This window comes from Vicia villosa, unplaced genomic scaffold (assembly GCF_029867415.1).
Source record: "Vicia villosa cultivar HV-30 ecotype Madison, WI unplaced genomic scaffold, Vvil1.0 ctg.004453F_1_1, whole genome shotgun sequence".
NCBI classification, from domain to species: domain Eukaryota; kingdom Viridiplantae; phylum Streptophyta; class Magnoliopsida; order Fabales; family Fabaceae; genus Vicia; species Vicia villosa.
In genome coordinates this window covers 74,105-98,985 of record NW_026706440.1, presented here as the reverse complement: position 1 = coordinate 98,985, position 24,881 = coordinate 74,105, and the positions used below count along the sequence as shown (strand labels likewise).

Below are 24,881 nucleotides of genomic sequence, written 5' to 3'. Positions count from 1 at the left end.
TACAGACGCGTCGTTTGAAAAACTGTTTGAAAGTTTTTGTTTTGAAAGAAGTTTATTGTTTAAAGAAAAACTGTACAAAGAAAAAGAAAAGGGACTTATACTCTCTAATATTCGAGAGGCCCCCGTTTTGAAAATGAGTTGAAATGATTTGAAAGTGAATTGATTACTGTTGTGAAAACAGTTGATTGAGTTTTAGGCTTACCTCGAAGAATGAGAAAATTGGATTTCTGAGTTTGAGGTGTTACCTTGATCCTTAAGTGATATGCTTGGAATATATTAGGATCTCAACAGATATTAAGCATCCACACCAGCAGAATAGAACGTCGGATAAGCTCACAGCTTACAGCATTCCATGATCATCCAGTAATTGTTTATGGAATTCTACAGCAAATGGAAGACCAAACAAAACAGACAAATCCAGAGAACAGCAAAGAAATAATCTCGAAGTCTCGGATGAAGTTAGAAAATTCAAGTGATGTGCAACAGTAATCAAATAAAAACTTAAATGATTAACTACACAAAATAATATGAAAATATCAAATAAAAATTAATTCTAAAAGAATATATTTTTTGTGATTTTTCATGAAAAGAAGAAAATAATTAGAAACACAAACTTAAATATGCATCTAATATATTTTTGTTGTTTTTAATAAGAATTAAAAAAAACACACTTATAAACATATGAAAATATTAAAAGAAAATTTTTAATCTTAAAAAAACATATTTTTTGTCATTTTTAATAAGGATTAGAAAATAAAACTAAATCCTATATTAAATTAAAATACTAGATCATTTTCAATGAAAGTATTTAAAGAAAATTAAAAGAGAATTGATAAAAATAATTACTTGGGCCAGGGGGTTTAGAAAACAAAATGGAGGTGCAGCCCAAAACTGAAATAAAAAGAAGTTGTGTGGGCCGGACCGGGTCGGGTCAGATGGAACCCGGATCCGCCCATGTTTCTTACAACAAGCTGGGTTTTGATTGGAACCCTAAACCAACACAAGAGGCAGCGCCTCTTTCCCTTCTTCTTTCCCATTTTTACGCTTCTGCAAAGAAAAACAGAAGAAGAGAACAAGACCAAATTCTCAGCTCTCTCTTGCTTTACCTCTCTCACGATTGCTCCCTGTGCTCGCGGTTTCGTGACGAACAACAACAATAGTCGAAACCTTCTTTCGACCTTGGCTCACGGCGGCCATGGAAGAAGCAAGAACGAACATCCGAGTAAACACTCAACCAATCTCTCTCGGTTCTCTCTTCACTCGCGGTAACAACAACAAAACAATGCTTTTTCTTCTTTTTTTCTGTGAACAAACAGTAACTGTGCTTTTTCTCTCTATTTTAACAACAACAGCAACTTCTCAGTACCGTTCTAGGCTTTTTTCTGAGTTTATGAACAACCTCAACAAACAGAAGGTATGGTTCTTAACAAATTCGTTTTGTTTTCTTTTTAATGATAACTCAGTGACATCTCTCTTTCTGTTTCAATTTCGCTCGCGGTGAACAAACAACAACAGCTTTTGGCATCTTTTGATTGAAGAAAAACTCAAGGTTTGTTCTTCAATTTCGTTCTCATGGTACCAACAAGTTTTTATGACATAGCAATAATAACATATGCTCTCTGCTTTCAGATTTTCAAATGATACAAGCACAATATATTTGTAGTAACTGATAAAAGCAATATTGAGAGCAAAAGGGGTGAAGTCAACTTACCTGCGCAAGAGATGTTTTTCCAGATTTTGTTAAGGTATGCAAACTATTTACCTCTGCTCTTGAGAATCTGCCGTAAGTTTGTTGTTGCTACTGTGTTGATTCCGAATTCCAAGTCTGAACCGCCACTGTGTTGCTGTTACGGCTTCAAGCTGTTGTTGATTGTATGCTGAATTTTTGCTTTCACTTACAGCAATAACAACTCAAGCTATACGTGTTTATGTTACAGGAAAGCCAAAGTTCAAAGCAACAACAATATTGAGACTGAGAGTGGAGATGACTTACCTACGGCGAGGAGATTTTCGCCGGATTTATTGCTGAGGTATGACTTTAACCGCTACTGCTTGCTGCCAATTGATTTCTTCTAACAACTTTGCTTAACAACTTTGCTTCTTGTTGTAGGCTTTTGATGAAGGTGATGCCATAACACCTCTCTTTGAAATTGCTTCAAGACTTGAAGATGGACTTCAAGTTGGAACTCTCCACCAAGGTATGAAGAATTTCTTCTTCACTCTCTTCAAACCATGGAACTTTGTAACTAGGAATTCTCACTTCTCAAGTGGTTTTCTTTGGTTTGAAGAATTGCTTCTTCTTGCCAAGAAACTTGAAAACTATGAGAGAAAAGAGAGAAGTGAGAAAGCTAGTAGTATAGTAGCTTTGGTGTCATTTGCAATGAAGTGAGGCCTTCTATTTATAGGAAAAGTTAAGGATGTGTTTGGCATTTGGTAAACTTGATTGGCAAGTTTCAATCATTGCAAGATAAGAAAAAGAATAAGAATATTCTTTATGAGATATTTCTCTTGCAAGTGGACATGAAATATCTTTGATTCCTTTTGTCTTGAATTATTTCTTTTTTTGAATTATTTCTTTTGTTGGATTTTTACTAATCTCACCCCTTTTTGTTTCTTTTTTCATGTGACATGATCATTCTTGAGGAAAGCATGAAGAAAATTGAATTTGAAGAATGGAGACTTTGAAGATTTCAAGAGTGAATTCAAGAATGTCTTTGAAGTTTTTTCCTTGTAATTCCAATTCATTTCACCTTAGAATTGTATGAAACTTGTATTCTTTAAAATGAATGGAATTTTGTAATTCTTGAACTTTAGATAAAGTTCCTTTGTAATTCATTTGTTCTATGTAAAAAAACATCATTTGTAAATGCTTGAATTTCTTTTTAGAACTTGAATGAAATTGTTATTCAAGCATGAAGCTTTGAATTATTCTTGAATGATCTTGAATCGAATTTGAATTCCTTTTGAATAGAAAATGATAGGAAATCCTTTGAATTTTAGGCCTTGAAACATGTTCTTGCCATCATGGATCTTTGAAATAATATTGAACTTGAAATTCTTGAATTCATGATCTTAGAACCATACTTGAAGCAATTCTTTCAAAATGAACTCAAAATGGATAATGTCTTCTCTTTTTTTTTTTTTTTGCAAACCTTGAAGAAATCCTTATGTATGATTTTGAACTTGTTCTAAATTCCAAGCAATCCATGTGAAACACTTTCATGAATGACAAATCCATATGCCGATTCCTTGAACAAATTTCAAACTAATCTCTTGAGTCGCACAAATTGAAAATGGCACACTTCAAATGAACACAAATTGATGACTATGGATCTTGAATTGAGACACAATTTCCATTGGATATTGTCATAGGGATTATTTGAGGATGATTGAAACCTTTGATTGACTTCCTGGGGATTTTTAGGGTTTCCCAAATGTGATCCCTGATTTCAGTCCCTGATAGTTCAAAACCCTAGTCTGATGATTTGAAATTTCACTGTTGATCAATCCTTGTGTAGGAGATGTCTTGAGCCAATGGATTAGGTCAAAATGATATACTTGGGGTCTTGAGGTCATGTCCCAAGTCATCAGGTCAAATCTTGAGCAAAAGTTAGGAGTATGTTATCTTCAGTCAAAACCCTAATCTGGTTGGTTTAGAGCCTTTGAGCTTGTCGAAATGAATCTCTGAGGACCAAATGTTGATTTTTGATGAAGATGATTCCTTTGAGATGAAGGGAGAACAAAACCCTAATTGACTGTTTCTTGCACTGATGAGTGATCTCTTGATTAAACCCTGCTGAGCACAAGTAACAAACACAAGCTATGCAATTTGTTAGAGATGCAAATGATGCATATGCAAATGATATGAGGTGGTATCTTAGGTTAAAAATTGGGGTATGACAGATGCCCCTATTTAAGTTTCTTCAACCTGAGACATGAAGATTGAAAATCTTCGTTTTGATAGGGTGGAAGAGACTTAAATATCAGAAGACGCAAATTTTGGACCTAAGATACCAAAATTGCGAATGATGCAAGGATATCTGTACCGAGGGGATATCAAGAACTGACTCCACTGGGGACAAGAGATCGAGAAGGATGTCTCATTCCGTTTTAGGAAGAGAATCCGTTTTTCGGGAAAGCAAGTGTATGCTTCACCGGGGAATGATAGCTTCGTAAGAAAAGCTTACCTATCGACATTACCGACTATCATCATAGGGATAGACTTGTTAATAATGCGAAGGTGAAAGGTATGAAACTGTATTACCGACTATCAGCATGGTGATAGACTTGACATGGTAAAAAGAGTTTCAAAGGTTTGGTTAATATTACCGACTATCAGCATGGTGATAGACATGTTAAATAATATAACCAGAACAAAAAGGTTACCGACTACCAGCCTCGTGATAGTGGTTTTGAAGACATGATCAATTATCAGCCAAGTGATAAAATGATCCTGGAGACTTTGCTAGGGAAATTACTGGTTATTCAGCCTTGTGAACAATAATAAGGCCCTGATTGTCAAATGGTCTTCATGATTGATTTCCTAAAGAGGAGAATCTTTTGAAAGAAACATAAACTGCTCAGATGATGAGGCTATTGTTTATGGTTCAACTTTTCTCGATTCTATTTGAGGAATCGGAATTTGAATCTGGTAAAGACAAGGTTCTAACCAAGAATGAGTCAAACAAGACTTTGTACCCATGAGGAATGAACTCGAATGGGGATTTTCTCCTTTGTTTTGAGAAGAGAAACTAAAGAAACCTTCTTCCACGAGGAATGATCTCAGTGGGGAACTGGAGAAAGAATATGTTCTTTCTGCTTATGGGTGACAACCTACTGGAGAGATGACACGCCCGTACCTGTTTCTTTTTTCTTTTTCTTTTTTTCTCTTCTTTTTTTTCTTTTTTCTCTTTTTTGGGATAGATATATCCTGAACAAGTGAATATTGAAAAATGCAAGAGTGCATAAATGATGCAAATATGTATGAATGATGAATGTCATGAATGTAGCATGCATGCTGACGATACCGACAGACAAAAGAGTATATACTGGAGAGGGACCGACGTCGCAATACAACCAGATACTTGGCAAATGATCTTTAGCACGGTGTAGATAACACAGGTGACGAATGGTGTTGCGTGCTTTCAACTTCTCTGGGGAAGATAAGCATCTCTTCTTATTGATATGGAAGAACTTTTTCACTGGAGATGGAAAATCTTTGTCACTGGGGATAGAAGAGCTTCTTCACTGGGGATAGAAGAGCTTTTCCTATCGTAATCTTTGATTCATCCTATGGAGATAGCTGTTGATGTTCCTTCTGTTGTTCACAACTCAAAGGAAAGTTTCGCTTTTATTTTGAAAAAGGAAAGTAAATTCATTTAAAACTTTTTTTCTTTTTTCTTTCAAAAATGAATAACACAATTAAAGTGTCATTTTGCAAGCTAAAAGAAATCAAGAATTGCAAACAAATGGGCACAAGGCTCAAATTTATTTAATAGGATGGTAACCAGCTAAAGGCGTGATTCCATAGAGTATTTACAAAAGTTGGAAATGGTAATTATGCGGAAAAGGCTACATTGAAAGCAATAACCATTATTCCCCCTAAACAACTTTGAGTTCCAACTGTGCTTGTCGCTTCAGATTGGCGATGATTTGATCGAAGTTCCTTTGATGAAAAAGACTCTTCAGGTGACGAAGTACGGACTGATGCAGTTACCCTGTCATAAATCCCTAATTTTTTCCTAGATTGCCCTTTCAGGTTTTCAATCTACCAGGATGATTTTTTTCTGTTTTATTGTCTCTAATTTTTGCCTGGACCGCCCTTTCGGGTTTTCAGTCCACCGAGACGCTCATTTTTGCCTAAGTCGCCCTTTGCGGGTTTTCAACTTACCGAGCTGTTCTTTTGTATTATTTTTTTTAGACAAAGTATTTCTTGACTGCATCAGCATTCACAGGATGTGGGAGTTCATCACCATCCATGGTTGCAAGAGTCATGGCGCCGCCAGAAAATGTTCTTTTGACAACATACGGGCCTTCGTAATTAGGAGACCATTTGCCCCTAGAATCTGGTTGAAAAGACAAGATCTTTTTAAGCACGAGGTCGCCTTCTTGAAATTCACGAGGTCGAACCTTTTTATTGAAGGCTTGTTTCATCCTTGCTTGGTATAACTGTCCATGGCATAGAGCAGTCATACGTTTTTCTTCGATTAAGTTTAACTGATCGTATCTGCTTTGACACCATTCAGCCTCTGATAACTTAGTCTCCATGAGGACTCTCATTGATGGGATTTCAACTTCTACGGGGAGCACAGCTTCCATGCCGTATACTAGAGAAAAGGGAGTTGCCCCTGTTGAAGTACGCACTGAAGTATGGTACCCATGTAAAGCAAATGGCAGCATTTCGTGCCAATCTTTGTAAGTGACGATCATTTTCTGGACGATCTTCTTAATGTTCTTGTTGGCAGCTTCAACGGCGCCATTCATTTTTGGTCTGTAAGGAGAAGAGTTATGATGCTCAATCTTGAATTCCTCACACAGTTCTTTCATCATTTTGTTATTCAAGTTTGAACCATTGTCAGTAATGATCTTGCTGGGAACACCATATCGGCAAATGATGTTATTCTTGATAAACCTCACAACCACTTGTCTTGTAACATTGGCGTAAGATGCTGCTTCGACCCATTTGGTGAAGTAATCAATTGCCACTAAGATGAAACGATGACCGTTTGAAGCTTTTGGTTCGATCATTCCAATCATGTCGATACCCCACATGGAAAAAGGCCATGGAGATGAGAGAACGTTGAGTAGAGTCGGTGGCATATGAATCTTATCTGCGTAGATCTGGCACTTGTGACATCTCTTCACGTGTTTGTAACAGTTAGATTCCATTGTCAACCAATAGTATCCTGCTCTTAAGATCTTTTTGGACATTGCATGCCCATTTGAATGAGTTCCAAAGGACCCTTCATGCACTTCATGCATTAACATGTCTGCTTCGTGTCTATCCACGCATCTGAGCAAAACCATGTCGAAGTTTCTTTTGTATAACACATCTCCGTTCAGGAAGAAACTGCCAGAAAGTCTCCTTAGAGTTTTCTTATCTTTGTTTGATGCCCCAAGCGGGTACTCTTGAATTTGAAGGAAGCGCTTGATGTCGTGGAACCACGGTTTATCATCGATGACTGCTTCAGTTGCAAACACATAGGTAGGCCTTTCAAGGCGCGTAATTCTGACTTTAGGCATATCATTCCAATGATTGACTTTGAACATGGAAGATAGAGTAGCCAAGGCGTCTGCCATTCGATTCTGATCTCGAGGTATATGATGCAATTCTACCTTGTTGAAGAAAGTCAACAGACGTCTTGCATAATCTCTGTAAGGAATCAAACCAGGGTGGTAAGTTTCCCACTTGTCTTTGATTTGGTTGATCACGAGAGCTGAATCTCCATATATGTCGAGGATCTTGATCCTTAAGTCAATGGCTTCTTCGAGACCCATGATACAAGCTTCGTATTCTGCGATGTTGTTGGTGCAATCAAATAGTAATCTGGCGGAGAACGGGGTATGAGTACCCTTGGGAGTGATGATGATTGCCCCAATTCCATTGCCAAAAGCGTTTACTGCTCCATCAAAAATTAGGCCCCATCTTGATCCAGGATCAGGACCTTCTTCAGGTAATGGTTCGTCACTATCTTTCATTTTCAAGTACAAGACATCTTCATCAGGAAAGTCAAACTTGAGAGATTGATATTCATTAATTGGTTGATGCGCCAAGTGATCGGCGAGAATGCTTCCTTTGACCGCTTTTTGAGCACGGTATTCAATGTCATACTCAGATAACAGCATTTGCCACCGGGCAATCCTTCCTGTTAAGGCAGGCTTTTCAAAGATGTACTTGATCGGATCCATTTTGGAGATTAACCAAGTAGTATTGTTGATCATGTATTGGCGGAGACGTTTTGAAGCCCAAGCCAAAGCACAACATGTTTTTTCGAGCATGGAGTAACGAGACTCACAGTCTGTGAATTTCTTACTCAAGTAATAGATGGCATGCTCCTTCTTACCGGTTTCATCTTGCTGTCCAAGCATACAACCCATGGATTCTTCCAACACGGTAAGGTACATGATTAATGGTCTCCCTTCAACTGGGGGAATCAATATTGGTGGTTCTAACAAGTACTCTTTGATACTGTCGAACGCTTTCTGGCAATCTTCAGTCCATACAACCCCTTGATCTTTGCGGAGAAGCTTGAAAATTGGCCCACAAGTAGCAGTCATTTGAGAGATAAACCTGGAGTTATAGTTCAATCGTCCGAGAAATCCTCTTACTTGTTTTTCAGTCTTTGGTGCAGGCATCTCTTGAATAGCTCTGACTTTGTCGGGATCTACTTCAATACCTCTTTGGCTGACAATGAAACCCAAGAGTTTTCCAGATCTAACCCCAAAAGTACATTTGTTAGGATTCAAGCGAAGCTGATATTTCCTCAGTCGTTGAAACAACTTCAAAAGGTATTCAATATGTTCTTCTTCTGTGCTGGACTTGGCTATCATGTCGTCCACATAAACTTCAATTTCTTTATGCATCATGTCATGAAAGAGAGTAGTCATCGCCCTTTGGTAAGTTGCGCCTGCATTCTTCAATCCAAACGGCATCACTTTGTAGCAAAAGGTACCCCATGGGGTGATGAAAGATGTCTTCTCCATGTCTTCAGGAGCCATCTTGATCTGATTATAACCGGAGAACCCGTCCATGAAGGAAAAGACGTTGAACTTAGCAGTGTTATCAACCACTATGTCAATATGTGGTAATGGAAAGTCATCTTTTGGACTGGCCTTGTTCAAGTCACGGTAGTCAACACACATTCGGACTTTGCCATCTTTTTTCGGAACTGGAACTATGTTAGCCAACCATTGAGGATATTCTGAGGTGACGAGAAAACCTGCGTCGAGTTGCTTTTGAACTTCCACTTTGATCTTGTTAGCCATATCAGGGTGAGTCCTTCGCAATTTCTGCTTAACCGGCGGACATTCTGGCTTCAATGGCAAGTAATGCTGAACAATATTGGTATCCAACCCAGGCATGTCTTGGTAGGACCAGGAAAACACGTTCACATATTCTTTGAGAAGGTCTGTCAACTTACTCTTGACATCAGCATCAAGCAGCGATCCAATGGTCACTTCTTTTTTGTCTTCTTCAGAACCCAAGTTGATCTTTTCTAGAGGCTCTTTGTGAGGCAGAATGGCTCTTTCCTCGTGCTTAAGTAATCGAGAGATCTCGTCCGGGATCTCCTCTTCTTCCTCTTCTTCGGCTTCGAACACAGGAAACTCAAAGTTGGGAGAGGGCATAGGGTTATTGCATTCAATGGGTTTATCAATAGTAAATCTGCACATGTGATTTATATTTATTTCAGAAAATTTATGAATGCAAGAGTGTATGCAGATTTTTTTTGAAAAAGTTTTTTTTTTATTTTGGTTTTTTAGGATTACCATTTCCAGAAAAAAAACAAAAATAGAACATATAATGTAGGGAATTCAAAATGACACTTTATTTATGATTCATTTTTGAAACAAAGCCCTAAACACAAACTCATTTGTCTTGGGCAGGACAAAGAGGGAAACTTTTAAAACAAAGCCCTATACACAAAGTTATTTGGGCTGAACATTTAAAAGCAAAGCCCTATAAAACATCTCTCTGCTTTGGGCAAGGCAGGAGGTCAAAATAACAGCGAGGTGATTACTTTGAGCGGCGAACAACATTCGGAACGTCGACAGCCTTCCAGTAGCAACGAACTCCTCTGTGTATTATGTATTCAGGAAAATTCTCCCCAGAGTGATCTTCAGTATTGACATTGACCGCTGGTCGAGCAGGATTTGAAGGTCCTGGTTTGTCAACCTTGTTCTTTATAGAGTTGAAACGGTCTTCTTCTACTTCTTGAAGAGCATAAGACGAACCACAATCTTCAGAATTTTCAGGATGTATTTCCCAGTCTCCAGGATGAAGAGACTCATTGTCAGCGACACTTTCTGAGTCAGTTGCGGGGCCATCCTCCCCTTCATCTTCAAAAATGGCATTTATGTGATAATAACCATCTTCAGGATTATAAACCTTGGTAGATGCATTAAATCCGAAATCTTCAGTAATTTCAGGTTGCTGAGAAAATTGACAGGGCTGATGAGCCTCTTCTGGTTGACTATTATATTCAAAGGAATCTCCCCATCCAGTTGGTTGGATATCCTTAATCGCAATCTTTGAACTTTCAGGTGCAGTATATTTCACCATATAATCAAATTTTCCACTTGGTTGTCCCAAGGTGTCCCAGATTTCTGCAGGAATAGGCTCAGTTTCTTTGCCATTGGATTTCTGTGACGGAGGATATGGGTCTTCCTGAGATATGTATCCCGAGTCATTGAGATAACATTTCCATTCTTCTTCATCATCGGAGAGACCTTCTTCGATGCATTCTTCGATAAGGACATTAACCTCTTGAGGAATTGGGTTAAGGAATCCTCCACTAATGAATGTTTCTTTGATCGGTCGAAGGGTTTCATCCTTCTTGGTGCAGTTTGAGAATGTTGGTGAACATCCGAGACCTGCTCTAGTTTCATTCTTGGTAGGGATCACAACTTGCCCCCAGCCAGTTGTAGTTCCATCTTTCACTACTTTTACCGCCTCTTTGTAAGAAGAGATTGATGCTTTCTTTTTGGAAGATTCGTCTTCTAAAGAGAGACCTTGGAACTGAGTTCCTTTCACATCATCAGCACCAATGAAAGAGAAATTGGATAAATGACTCACCATTAAGGCTTGTTCTCCACTTATCGTTACCAATTTTCCATTTGTTACAAATTTTAACTTTTGATGGAGCGTAGAAGTTACTGCCCCTGCTTCATGGATCCATGGTCGTCCTAACAGACAGCTATACGCAGCTTGGATGTCCATGACCTGAAAGGTGATTTGAAATGTATGTGGACCAATTGTCATGGGAAGGTTGACTTCGCCAATAACAGATTTTCGCGATCCATCAAATGCTTTGACTACTACACCACTGAATTTCATAGGCATTCCTTGGTAAGACAAGCGAGCAAGAGTCGTCTTTGGCATCACATTCAAGGAAGATCCGGTGTCTACCAACACATTGGACAAAGAGTCTGACTGACAGTTCATAGAAATGTGCAAAGCAAGATTGTGATTTTTACCCTCCTCGGGGAGTTCTTCATCACAGAAGCTTAAATTGTTGCAAGCAGTTATGTTGGCTATTATCCCATCAAAATGGTCAACAGTCACATCATGATCTACAAAAGCCTGATCCAAAACTCTCATCAGGGCTTCCCTGTGGGCTTCTGAATTCAACAGCAATGAAAGTATCGAGATCTTCGAAGGAGTCTGCATAAGCTGATCCACAATCTTCTATTCACTTCTTTTGATAAGTTTCAAAATTTCATCAAAGTCAGGATTGACATTAGTTCCACTAGATTGACCAACATCAGTGTTTGTATTACTGACAAGAGTTTCCTCAGGATTCCCTACTGGTGTATTGACAGGATTTTGCCCGTTTGCAGGAGCAACAGGCTGCTTTGAAGGTAGTGGAGTATATACACGTCCACTTCTGTTACTCGACTCACATCGGCGATATTCACGACAGATGAAAGAGTAGGTAAAGGAACTTCTTGTCCATTCTTTATCATTGTTGCATTGTAGTTGTATGGAACTGCCTTGTCAAAGTCATAAGGAACAGGTCCAGGTAAACAAATGATCAAAGGAGCAATAGGAACCTTTGGCTTGTTGTAGGTAACTTCCATGCGCTCAGGCATGTTGAAATGAGGAACGATGACGTTAACTTTAGGCATTTCCGAGTTGATATCTGAGACTAAAAGCTCATGCGGATAACATCCTATCATGTTAACTTCATTTTCATCCCTATTTCTGTAGATCTGAATAGTACCATTATCCAACAGAACTTGGAGATCTCTTCTCACAATCGAACATCCGTGAGGATCTACACAACATATGCTACAGGAACCGTAGTGATGCTGGCGAAAATTCTGCCCTTGACAGAGAGTAGCGTGCATTTGTACCAAATCTGCTCTTGAGAAGTTGATATTATAGACTCGATATGGACCAGGACATCCATACACCATGTTTACAACATGCCCTCCATGATTGGGCAGCGGATTTGCTTGCACATTTGGATTCAAATTTCTGAAAGAGAGGAGATTAGACCTAACCAACCTCTGAACTTCATGTTTCAAAGCTATGCAATGCTCGAGATCATGGCCAGGTGCTCCTTGATGATAAGGGCATGAGACCTCAGCTTTGTACCACCATGGAAGTTTCTCAGGTACTGGTGGTGGTGCTTTAGTTTGAACAAGACCTCTTTCAATCAAAGCAGGGTACAATTCTGTGTAGGTCATTGGAATCGGATCAAACTGTGGAGCTCTTTGTACACGATTCTGATTATTGTTAAACTGTTGAGCCTGTTGTTGTTGAAACTGCGGGGTAAATCCCGGATTCGATGCTGTATTAACGGCTGGTGCAACAGCAGCTACCTGTCGTTGACGATTGACATTTCCTCTTGGCCTCCCTTGGGATACCATGTCAACACTTTGTTCCTTCTTCTTTGGGAAACCACTTCCGAACTTTTTGGTTCCGCTTGAAGATCCACCTTCTTTAGTTAGACGTCCGGTTCGGACCCCTTCTTCTAGACGCATCCCCATGTTTACCATTTCGGTGAAATCACTTGGAGCACTAGCAATCATGCGTTCATAATAAAACGGGCCAAGAGTATTCAAGAAGATCTTTGTCATCTCTTTCTCTTTTAACGGTGGATTAATCTGAGCAGCAGTTTCTCTCCATCGTTGGGCATACTCTTTGAAAGCTTCATGGTCTTTCTGAGCCATGGATCGAAGCTGATCTCTGTCTGGAGCCATATCCGAGTTATATTTGTATTGTCGGACAAAGGCCTCACCTAGGTCATTGAATGTTCGAATATTAGTGCTATCCAAGCCTGTGTACCACTTCGGTGCGGCACCAGTCAAACTGTCTTGAAAGTAATGGATAAGCAACTGATGATTATCTGCATAAGTAGACATCTTTCTAGCATACATCACAAGATGGCTTTGTGGACAAGAACTACCTTTGTACTTCTCAAAGTCAGGGACCTTGAATTTAGCAGGTATTTGTACACTGGGAACCAAACATAGCTCCTGGGCATTCTTTCTAAACAAATCTTTTCCATGGATAGCTTTAAATTCCAGCTGCATCTTGTTAAACTGCTCTTGGAGATCTCCCACAAGATTACGCTGATTTGTGCTATCACCTTGATCATGATAAATCTCATTGCCATCATAAGGAACAGTGTGAACCGTAGGGGTCGGAACCGTCATAGTGGGTTGAGAAAGTGCCATAGTGATTTGGGAAAAAGTTACCCCTGAATGTGGAATAAACAGTGAACTTTGTGCAGCAGGCGCTTCAGTTGTGGTTGTTTGAACCTCAGAGAAATTATGGCGAAAACCTGTACCAAAGCTGAAAGGCGGGCCCCAACCTTCTGGCATGGAGAAAGATGGAATGTTGAATGCAACTGTAGAAACTGGAGTAGTGACTTCAGATGTCACTGTTGCTTGACTGTTTGGTGGCGGCGACTGATTCTGTGCGGCCATTAAAGAGTCAACTAGAGTAGTGAGACTTTCCAACTTTTCCTGAAGGGTGGTCACTGTACCACGGAGCTCAATATTCTCTTGTTCAAAGTGTTCCATTACTCTTCTTCTACTTGAACGAGTATTGTATCTGTGATCTGATTGCGAGCGCGGTCGAGAAACTTTGAGACGCGACAGCTTGACGATCTATTGGAGAAAGATCCAAAAGATGAGACTCTATACAACGGACTCGATATGCAGAATGATGTATGCAAAAAGAAATTTATGATTTTTTCCAAACATTTTAAAGATTATTTTCTTGCAAACATTTGAACACAAACAAATCTTTTATTGAATAAATGGGAAAATGTTACAACATTGGAGCGTAGCTCCTTACAAAAGCAAAATAAAAAAAAGCTAAACAATCCTAAGCATCTCCATCAGACGAAGAACCAAATGCATTGTGCAGCTTGAGCTTCATGATTTCTTTCCCATAGTGAGCTTTTAATTCGGCCTTTTCGGTCCTCAGTTTGTCAACAACATTCTTCCAATCATCAGGAGTCGGAGCGTTGCTTGTTGATCCTTCAAGATTTTTCTTGCTTTCTTTGATGTACCTCTTGATTGCAGCGTCTTTCTGGCGAATCTTCTCATCTTTGCTCATGAGCCATCCATCTTGGTAATAGAGAGTTTCTTCGTGATCTTTCACTCTTTTCTTCAACTTTCTATTTTCCACATCAGTTCTACGAAACTTTTCTTCCCAAGCGTCTTTTTCAACCCTCATCTTAGCCAAAGTGTCTTGGTATTCTTCCATAGTGGGAATGTTGGATCGTTGAGATACTGCAGGAAACATGAGTTTTTCATAAGCATAAGGCATTTGGAACTCCTTTGCTCTTTTCTTTACCCAGCAGGTATAGGCGTCCATGGCAATGCAATTTCTTTCCTCACCTTTTTCTTTCCATCGGACGTCGTACCAAGCTCTCACCATTCTTGCTTTCAACCTTTGAGGATTATCCCCTTCTCGGTAGAAGTAACCTTCCACCGAGGGACCAATAGGTTTAGTTGAATTTGCATACCCGAGTTGTCGTCGGGCTAGGACCGGATTGTAGTTAATTCCTCCTTGCGTACCAATGAGGGGTACGTTGGCGAACTCTCCACAACTATCAATGGTTTCTGTACCACAGCGAGCCAAGGTATACCAATGAATATCATTATTAGTAAGAGACATAAGTCTTCGAGGCCAACGCAAGCCTTCTCGGTTTTCTGTGAAAATAGGAGACTCAGGTAAGTGTGAAACAATCCATTTGAACAATAAAGGTGCACAACATACAATGATTCCACCGCCTTGGCGATTCCTATGATGGACAGAGAAATACATGTCACCAAGCAAAGTCGGAACAGGATTTCCAATCAGAAAAATCTTTATGGCATTGATATCAACAAAGTTGTCGACATTGGGAAACATAACCAACCCATAGATGAGCAAGGCTAGTATAGCTTCAAAAGCTATCATGCTACCAGTTTCGATGAAATCAAAGGATTTCTTTATTAGGAAGTGTGAAGTTAAACCCGGGAGGTTTCCTTTGGTAGTCCAATTACTCTCTACTTCAGACTTTTTCATGTGGATACTTGCTGCAATGACGTGTGACTTAGGAATGGCTTCCAAACCATTGAAGGGTATTTTGTCAGACACAGGAATACCCAAAAGATTGGCATATTCTTCCAAGGTCGGTACCAACTGGTAGTCTGGAAAGGTGAAACACCGGTAGACGGGATCATAGAACTGAACCAGAGTTTTGAGAAGTCCTTCATCAACATGAGTGTTCAAAATAGGCAAAAGCTTTCCATAACTTTTCCTAAAATTACAAGGATCTTGTACAGAAGATGCTAACTCTATCAGTTTTTTCACATCAGGCGCTTTGAAACCGTACTTTTTGGTATACCTTTTTTCCATAACTTAATCCTATAATGTTTGCAAAGAAAATTCTCTAAAATTTTTTGGAAAAATCATGTTTTTATGGAAAAAAGATGGGTTTTTTTTAATGAAGGTATGAATGCATGGATGCATGGATGCATGGATGCCACATATTCAAACATGGTAAAGCAAACATGGTAGCGCAAACATGGTAACGCATACATGGTACTACAAACATGGTAACGCAAACATGGTAACAAACATGGTAGGCATAGGTTCAAAGGTCCAGCGTCACGAGCATGAGGTCAGAGAACAAAAAATGGGATAGTTCTAGTTAATCACCTGCACAACATGTTCTACTGATACGTCAGAGTCTACATTTTTCTTTCGGATATTACCGGCTTTCCACAATTAAGCTCATGAGCCAGTAATATTCTCAAGAAAAACTCGTCTGAGTGTGGTTCTCCGCATGACAACTAATCCAAGTCTTCACCTGAATAGTTTCTGCACCACAACCTAATAAGGCCAGGATGGGTTGGGGTTCTACGGCCAACTCAGCTTCTACAGTTCAATGAAAGTAATAATGTCTTCGCTACGAAACATGCTAAACATATATTACCAACAAGGAACCTCCACTGAGCGGAAGGATTCTCACGTACGCCTGTACATGACTATACCCTCCACCTAATTCTTATGTGTACTTAATCCGGGTTAGGATTTGTCCATAATGTATCACTTGTAACAGAACCACACACGTAACAGAACCAGAACCACACATGTAACAAAAAATGAAATGAAAAAAATAGAAAATAGAATTAACCCTTCCTTTGGAAACAATAAAAAGATGGTCCCCAGTGAAGTCGCCATTTTTCTGTCGCGGGGAAAAATCGTTGTCTTTTTTCGGGATGAGACACCTGATGCCTTCTTTGGGCTCGAGTGCTCAAAAAATGATTTTTCTTTTGTATCGACCAAACTTTTTATTATTTCCAAAGGAGGAAAAGGAAAAAAGCTGCAATAACCTAAAAGTGGGGGGAGAGATCTTGGGTAAGAGGGTTGGTTATACGAAGGGAAGGTATTAGCACCCAACGTATCTATAGTACTCTATAGGTTTCTTTGCTTTGTTTTTCATTCCATGTTATTGAGAGGTTCTTGTGAAATAGGTGGGACCTAAGGTGTTTGTTTGATTATGCTCGCAAAGATCGTCGCGATCCTCTGCATACATATCCCTTAGAGGGAATCAGAGCATCTGTAGCTTGGGTCTACGGGTGCTAAGGTTTGAATGGTTTTTTTTGTTTTGTTTTGCTCGCCAAGGATACGACCTTGTGCCTACGTATTCTCAAAGGGATGTTGAGAAAGTCAGAGCAATCGTAGTTCCCACTTATGCTAGTGGAAGCAAAGGAAAAGAGACAAATGTCATCTCAATGTTCGATGTATCTAATCTATATCATCACATACATCTGTTTGTTTTTGTTTGAAAATCTTTTCATTATAAGCCCTGGGCCATGCCACTTATGGCGCTTAGAATGATAAAGATGTTTTTGTTTGTTTAACCAGCCTTGTGGCAAAAACTTTCAATGAAGTCAGCCTTGTGACAAAAAGTTTTGATTAATCAGCCAGCCTTGTGGCAAAAGTTTCAATGAAGTCAGCCTTGTGACAAAAACTTTGATTAATCAGCCAGTATGGTGGCAAAACGGTTTGATTGATTAGCCAGCCTTGTGGAAAAAAGAAGTTTGATTGATTAGCCAGCCTTGCGGCAAAAAAGTTATTTGATTGATTGATTGTTTGTGATGATATAGAAGAGATACTCCTATCATAGAGATGATAAATGTCTAATCTCCTAGGGTATTTGATTTGGATATTGGGGATGCTTATAAGAAGCCCGTGGGTCCTTGTACGAAGCCCAAGAGGAGGCTATCCGAGGGTCCTTGCATTGTAAGCCCAAGAGGAGGCTATGGGAGGGACAATCCAGGGTCCTTGCATTGTAAGCCCAAGAGGAGGCTATGGGAGGGTCACTCGTTTGTACAAAGCCCAAGGGGAGGCATGGTATAGTTGGTTTGAGCTCTTAGAGTGATTTCACCGGGAAACCATACTCTATGTCCTAACCTAAACTAGGGAGATTCTTTGCACGAAGCCCAATAGGAGGCTATGGGGAACCTAGTGTTGTACTAAGTTGAACAAGCACACATATCACACATATGAACAAACATGAACAAGTATGAACAAACATGAACAGGTATGAACAATTATATATATATGACAGAGTGTGTGTATATAATGGAGTTTATGAAGGAAATATACCTGTAAGCATGATCCATTTGTATACACGGGGGCTCGGGACTTATACTCGAGGAGAGGTCCACTTGAATTTATTCAAAGCTATGTAAACAGGTATTTACAAAGGGGCTTGGGACTTATACCTACATGGAGGCCCATGGTATTTTTGGGAAGATTTAAAGAAAACCTTCATTTTTGATTTGTTGTTCGAAGTAAAAAAAACAAATTGATCGAGATATGTACAAAAAGGTGTGTGTACAATGAAATACCTAATTTCATGTACAGGAATGGGACTTATACCTACGTGGAGGCCCAGGTTTTATTTTATAAAACATGGTTGATTGTTTTATTTACAGACGCGTCGTTTGAAAAACTGTTTGAAAGTTTTTGTTTTGAAAGAAGTTTATTGTTTAAAGAAAAACTGTACAAAGAAAAAGAAAAGGGGCTTATACTCTCTAATATTCGAGAGGCCCCCGTTTTGAAAATGAGTTGAAATGATTTGAAAGTGAATTGATTACTGTTGTGAAAACAGTTGATTGAGTTTTAGGCTTACCTCGAAGAATGAGAAAATTGGATTTCTGAGTTTGAGGTGTTACCTTGATCCTTAAGTGATATGCTTGGAATATATTAGGATCTCAACAGATATTAAGCATCCACACCAGCAGAATAGAACGTCGGATAAGCTCACAGCTTACAGCATTCCATGATCATCCAGTAATTGTTTATGGAATTCTACAGCAAATGGAAGACCAAACAAAACAGACAAATCCAGAGAACAGCAAAGAAATAATCTCGAAGTCTCGGATGAAGTTAGAAAATTCAAGTGATGTGCAACAGTAATCAAATAAAAACTTAAATGATTAACTACACAAAATAATATGAAAATATCAAATAAAAATTAATTCTAAAAGAATATATTTTTTGTGATTTTTCATGAAAAGAAGAAAATAATTAGAAACACAAACTTAAATATGCATCTAATATATTTTTGTTGTTTTTAATAAGAATTAAAAAAAACACACTTATAAACATATGAAAATATTAAAAGAAAATTTTTAATCTTAAAAAAACATATTTTTTGTCATTTTTAATAAGGATTAGAAAATAAAACTAAATCCTATATTAAATTAAAATACTAGATCATTTTCAATGAAAGTATTTAAAGAAAATTAAAAGAGAATTGATAAAAATAATTACTTGGGCCAGGGGGTTTAGAAAACAAAATGGAGGTGCAGCCCAAAACTGAAATAAAAAGAAGTTGTGTGGGCCGGACCGGGTCGGGTCAGATGGAACCCGGATCCGCCCATGTTTCTTACAACAAGCTGGGTTTTGATTGGAACCCTAAACCAACACAAGAGGCAGCGCCTCTTTCCCTTCTTCTTTCCCATTTTTACGCTTCTGCAAAGAAAAACAGAAGAAGAGAACAAGACCAAATTCTCAGCTCTCTCTTGCTTTACCTCTCTCACGATTGCTCCCTGTGCTCGCGGTTTCGTGACGAACAACAACAATAGTCGAAACCTTCTTTCGACCTTGGCTCACGGCGGCCATGGAAGAAGCAAGAACGAACATCCGAGTAAACACTCAACCAATCTCTCTCGGTTCTCTCTTCACTCGCGGTAACAACAACAAAACAATGCTTTTTCTTCTTTTTTTCTGTGAACAAACAGTAACTGTGCTTTTTCTCTCTATTTTAACAACAACAACAACTTCTCAGTACCGTTCTAGGCTTTTTTCTGAGTTTATGAACAACCTCAACAAACAGAAGGTATGGTTCTTAACAAATTCGTTTTGTTTTCTTTTTAATGATAACTCAGTGACATCTCTCTTTCTGTTTCAATTTCGCTCGCGGTGAACAAACAACAACAGCTTTTGGCATCTTTTGATTGAAGAAAAACTCAAGGTTTGTTCTTCAATTTCGTTCTCATGGTACCAGCAAGTTTTTATGACATAGCAATAATAACATATGCTCTCTGCTTTCAGATTTTCAAATGATACAAGCACAATATATTTGTAGTAACTGATAAAAGCAATATTGAGAGCAAAAGGGGTGAAGTCAACTTACCTGCGCAAGAGATGTTTTTCCAGATTTTGTTAAGGTATGCAAACTATTTACCTCTGCTCTTGAGAATCTGCCGTAAGTTTGTTGTTGCTACTGTGTTGATTCCGAATTCCAAGTCTGAACCGCCACTGTGTTGCTGTTACGGCTTCAAGCTGTTGTTGATTGTATGCTGAATTTTTGCTTTCACTTACAGCAATAACAACTCAAGCTATACGTGTTTATGTTACAGGAAAGCCAAAGTTCAAAGCAACAACAATATTGAGACTGAGAGTGGAGATGACTTACCTACGGCGAGGAGATTTTCGCCGGATTTATTGCTGAGGTATGACTTTAACCGCTACTGCTTGCTGCCAATTGATTTCTTCTAACAACTTTGCTTAACAACTTTGCTTCTTGTTGTAGGCTTTTGATGAAGGTGATGCCATAACACCTCTCTTTGAAATTGCTTCAAGACTTGAAGATGGACTTCAAGTTGGAACTCTCCACCAAGGTATGAAGAATTTCTTCTTCACTCTCTTCAAACCATGGAACTTTGTAACTAGGAATTCTCACTTCTCAAGTGGTTTTCTTTGGTTTGAAGAATTGCTTCTTCTTGCCAAGAAACTTGAAAACTATGAGAGAAAAGAGAGAAGTGAGAAAGCTAGTAGTATAGTAGCTTTGGTGTCATTTGCAATGAAGTGAGGCCTTCTATTTATAGGAAAAGTTAAGGATGTGTTTGGCATTTGGTAAACTTGATTGGCAAGTTTCAATCATTGCAAGATAAGAAAAAGAATAAGAATATTCTTTATGAGATATTTCTCTTGCAAGTGGACATGAAATATCTTTGATTCCTTTTGTCTTGAATTATTTCTTTTTTTGAATTATTTCTTTTGTTGGATTTTTACTAATCTCACCCCTTTTTGTTTCTTTTTTCATGTGACATGATCATTCTTGAGGAAAGCATGAAGAAAATTGAATTTGAAGAATGGAGACTTTGAAGATTTCAAGAGTGAATTCAAGAATGTCTTTGAAGTTTTTTCCTTGTAATTCCAATTCATTTCACCTTAGAATTGTATGAAACTTGTATTCTTTAAAATGAATGGAATTTTGTAATTCTTGAACTTTAGATAAAGTTCCTTTGTAATTCATTTGTTCTATGTAAAAAAACATCATTTGTAAATGCTTGAATTTCTTTTTAGAACTTGAATGAAATTGTTATTCAAGCATGAAGCTTTGAATTATTCTTGAATGATCTTGAATCGAATTTGAATTCCTTTTGAATAGAAAATGATAGGAAATCCTTTGAATTTTAGGCCTTGAAACATGTTCTTGCCATCATGGATCTTTGAAATAATATTGAACTTGAAATTCTTGAATTCATGATCTTAGAACCATACTTGAAGCAATTCTTTCAAAATGAACTCAAAATGGATAATGTCTTCTCTTTTTTTTTTTTTTTGCAAACCTTGAAGAAATCCTTATGTATGATTTTGAACTTGTTCTAAATTCCAAGCAATCCATGTGAAACACTTTCATGAATGACAAATCCATATGCCGATTCCTTGAACAAATTTCAAACTAATCTCTTGAGTCGCACAAATTGAAAATGGCACACTTCAAATGAACACAAATTGATGACTATGGATCTTGAATTGAGACACAATTTCCATTGGATATTGTCATAGGGATTATTTGAGGATGGTTGAAACCTTTGATTGACTTCCTGGGGATTTTTAGGGTTTCCCAAATGTGATCCCTGATTTCAGTCCCTGATAGTTCAAAACCCTAGTCTGATGATTTGAAATTTCACTGTTGATCAATCCTTGTGTAGGAGATGTCTTGAGCCAATGGATAAGGTCAAAATGATATACTTGGGGTCTTGAGGTCATGTCCCAAGTCATCAGGTCAAATCTTGAGCAAAAGTCAGGAGTATGCTATCTTCAGTCAAAACCCTAATCTGGTTGGTTTAGAGCCTTTGAGCTTGTTGAAATGAATCTCTGAGGACCAAATGTTGATTTTTGATGAAGATGATTCCTTTGAGATGAAGGGAGAACAAAACCCTAATTGACTGTTTCTTGCACTGATGAGTGATCTCTTGATTAAACCCTGCTGAGCACAAGTAACAAACACAAGCTATGCAATTTGTTAGAGATGCAAATGATGCATATGCAAATGATATGAGGTGGTATCTTAGGTCAAAAATTGGGGTATGACACTTCAAAGTAGACTTATTGTGTGGAAAGGAAAACACATCTCAATATCTGGCCGTGTCACTTTGACAAATTTTATGTTGCCTTCTCTCCCCCTCTTCTTCTATTCTTTTTACAGGGCTTCAAATATTGTGTTACAGGAAATCACAAATATTTAGAGATCCTTTTTTTTGGATAGGTGAAAAAATCGAAGGAGGATCAACTAGGTTGCATGGGACACTATTTGTAAGCCAAAATCTAAAGAAGGGTTAGGAGTTAGGGATGTTGAATCGTTTAATAGGGTCTTCTTAAGTAGACGATGGTGGCGCTTTTTATCGCATAAAGATTCATATTGGAGCTCATTGATTGCATTCAAATATGGAGATTCTAAGGGGGCTAATTATGGATCCTTCTTGGTATGTGAGTGATAATAAATCATCTTTATGGTGGAGGAACTTAAGACTCGCCTTTGGCTCTTAGGGTGATGACAACAATTGGTTCGGGAATAATGTTTCGTGCAAATTGGGAGATGGACCATTAATTGATTTTTGGCGACATAAATGGCTTGGAGCTGCACCCTTGAGCTTGCAACTTCCTTCTTTATTAAGTTGTGTGCAGTCCAACCGAAGTACAATAGGTGATATGGGGAATTAGTCAAATGGTGATTAGAGTTAGGATCTTAATTTTGAACATTTCATTTATATACTGATGTTGTGATAGAGCTTCAAGATCTTCATAATTGTTTGATGGATATCAAGCCTATTTCGGTTGAATTTTTATTTTGTGGGCATGATGCCTGTAACTTTTCTGTCAAAGCAGCTCCGACAAGGTTAAATTCTTTATCATCTGTAGGTGCCCGCTTTAACATACAACTGGAGCCTTTTTTTTCAAATAATTGTGGAAGTCAAAGGTCCCAAGCAATATCAAAGTATTTGCCTGGATACTCTTGCTTAACATGCTACAAACACGGGATCAAATAGCAAAGAGAGGGATTCTGAATGGACAACATAACCTTGTATGTCCTTTGTGCTTTGGTCAGAAGGAAAATCTCATTCATTTATTTTTCTTGTGCCCAATAGCAACACAAATTTGGCATCTCTTATCAATTTGGATTGGTCTTGGTCCTATTATTCCACATGTCTTTGTTTGTGATCATTTGGTAGGTCACCTTTTGTTACTCAAACCGAAGTTTAATAAGTATGTCTGTTTTTTTTTTGACTTGCTACTGTTTGGTTCCTTTGGCTAGTTGAGAATGAAACTCTTTTTAATGGGGGCATTAAGGAGTTATCGAGATAGTTGCTTTGGCTTAAGAAAAACTATCTTGGAAATAGTTTGGATCTAGGCTTAAGGGAAAGTTGAGGTCTAATTGAAAACATTGGTTAGTGGATCCAATTACTTATATTCTTGCAAACTCTTTGTAATTTTTTTTTGCACTGCTTTCCTTTGTATATGGGTTGAGTATCTCTTCTACTAACTTATATTCAATCATTTAATCATTTGCTTATAAAAATAATAATAATTGTTCTAGACCGGCCCAATTCATTCAATTGGGCCATTCCCGCCTTCGGTCCAATACGCTTCAGGACGCATGTGGTGGTTTCCATCCGACCAGACGGGGCAAACGGGTCAAGCTACCGACCACGAGAACCCCTCGTGCCCGGTAAACAAACAGTCCACGCGTCTCCTGAATATCCACCACAGAAGGAGGAGTCCAATCCGCTCGTTAAAACTTCCTATAAATGGCCCTCTACATACAGAGGGCAAGGTAATCCTTTTCTTACCAAAAAACCCTAATACTTTGTTGTACCTTGTGGAATACATACTTACTTTGGCATCGGAGTGCCTTGCAGGTATAGCCCTTTTTTCCATCTTCATCATCTCGAACATCAAGCCTTAATTGTTGCTAGTCATCTGATCTGCTCGGTAAGATCAGTGGCGCCGTCTGTGGGAAACTAGCTCCCCCGTTCCTCTTTCTTGCACCTTCTTGATCCATTCTTGCATCCAGCAAGAACCCAGGAACCAAAGCTCTAAACCAAATCATTACTCATGGCCGGCAATAACGAAGATCCCTCGTCATTAGACGCCGCAATCCTCAAGAAGAACGACATCTCAATCGTTCCTCCATCTAGAAACACCGTTCCTCGAGACGGTGTCACAACATCTCCTTCCCCTAAAGATCTCCAAGATGATCAATCTCATCGCCTCGGAGATATAAGCGGAAAGGACAACCACGAAGAAAATCTGGGCAACCCTTTCCTCTCAAAAGGGCAGACTCCCCCAGACCAGACACTAAACGTTGTTCTAGCCGCTCTGGCCTAAACCAATGCGCTCCTACAACAGCAAAGTAGCCGAATCGGGGCCCTCGAACAGAAGCGCCGTTCAAAAACTCCCCCGATCACAAAATTCGTTCTCGACGCGAAGGGGTCACCAATAAACGTCCACGGTCCCCCTCCCCCAAGAAGAATGGGGACCCATCTTCCAAGAAACGATCGAGCGATCAGCATTCCTGTCATCGCTCGCAGTCCCCTCGGCCAAAAGGAGGTCTAGATCACCCCCGGGTAAACATGACGACAACTAGAGGCGACGCAGGCACAGCCAGAGTCGATCTTTTTCTCCCTCCGCCAGCGACGACGAAGAAGAGCGCCATGGTCCTCTATCCCAGGCGATTCTAGATGCTCCCCTACCAACCGGTCTTGAAAAACCCCCTCCGTTAGGGACATACGACGGGACCACAGATCCAGACGAGCACATTGAGAACATCGACGCCCTTCTCGACTACAGAGGAGTGCTCGGCGCCATTAAATGTCGTCTCTTCCCGACCACCCTGTGAAAAGGAGCC

The 24,881-nt window shown here is 39.0% G+C and overlaps 2 long non-coding RNA genes across 2 annotated transcripts; both read left to right on the top strand.

The window, feature by feature from the left end:
• Positions 1 to 1,362: 1,362 nt before the first annotated feature.
• Positions 1,363 to 2,641, top strand: LOC131642068 (uncharacterized). The gene is made up of 5 exons (XR_009295739.1): positions 1,363 to 1,414; positions 1,516 to 1,549; positions 1,630 to 1,745; positions 1,938 to 2,030; positions 2,111 to 2,641. It is a non-coding gene; the product is annotated as an uncharacterized LOC131642068 (long non-coding RNA).
• A 16,554-nt stretch (positions 2,642 to 19,195) lies between these two features.
• LOC131642067 (uncharacterized) lies at positions 19,196 to 20,807 on the top strand. The gene is made up of 5 exons (XR_009295738.1): positions 19,196 to 19,580; positions 19,682 to 19,715; positions 19,796 to 19,911; positions 20,104 to 20,196; positions 20,277 to 20,807. It is a non-coding gene; the product is annotated as an uncharacterized LOC131642067 (long non-coding RNA).
• The last annotated feature ends 4,074 nt before the right edge of the window (positions 20,808 to 24,881 follow it).